Below are 774 nucleotides of genomic sequence, written 5' to 3'. Positions count from 1 at the left end.
GAGCTTGGAGATAACGGTAGAGATCATTGATACTTTTTCCAACTAGTGTCATTCCACATGAACGCACATTCCTTCTTCATTGAATATACACAAGCGGTACACCATTCACTGCATGCTTACTCATCTAGGAATAGGTACCCCTAAGGAAATTCCAAGGACAAAGTAAAAACGACCCGATGCTTGAAGAAGTGGTCCTAGAAGCTAGAGCAGACTATACTGAAATCAGACAACCAGGACCTTGTATTATAATAAAGAATAAAGTAACACTATTAATCTTGTAAGTTGTATTTGGTACTATTTTACTGGCTTATACAATAATATTTTACTTTTAAACTAATGTAATATTACTAACAGTCGTTTCTATGATGAAACTGTAACAGCGAGCCAGCACGTAGTTCCGCGGAATCCCACTAGGGGCCAGCACTACAAGCGCCTAAGAAGCTGTACAATTGTATATAAGTTATTATTATAAAAATACGATCTCCTGTATAAAATGTATATATGTTTATATGTAATATGTAAAAATGTAATTATAAAATAAAAAGAGATCGAGCAATAAGATTCTACGGAACTATCTCAAGTAGAGCTAAAAGAAGGAACTCTCAGTGATAACCGATCACATGAGGCCTTTAATTGTCGAGCCTTCTCCGGCTCTAAGCAGATAGAGACAGAGCACCAGTGGCTCACGCTCTACTAGAGATTGAGAGGTTTACTGCCGATCTGTTCTCTTAAGAGATGTTTTTTGTTATGCTCACCCTAGACTATGGCCTATCT

The sequence above is a fragment of the Halyomorpha halys genome, unplaced genomic scaffold (genome assembly GCF_000696795.3).
Source record: "Halyomorpha halys isolate HHAL.00 unplaced genomic scaffold, Hhal_1.1 Scaffold78.1, whole genome shotgun sequence".
Lineage (NCBI taxonomy): Eukaryota > Metazoa > Arthropoda > Insecta > Hemiptera > Pentatomidae > Halyomorpha > Halyomorpha halys.
This window is presented reverse-complemented; position numbering follows the sequence as displayed.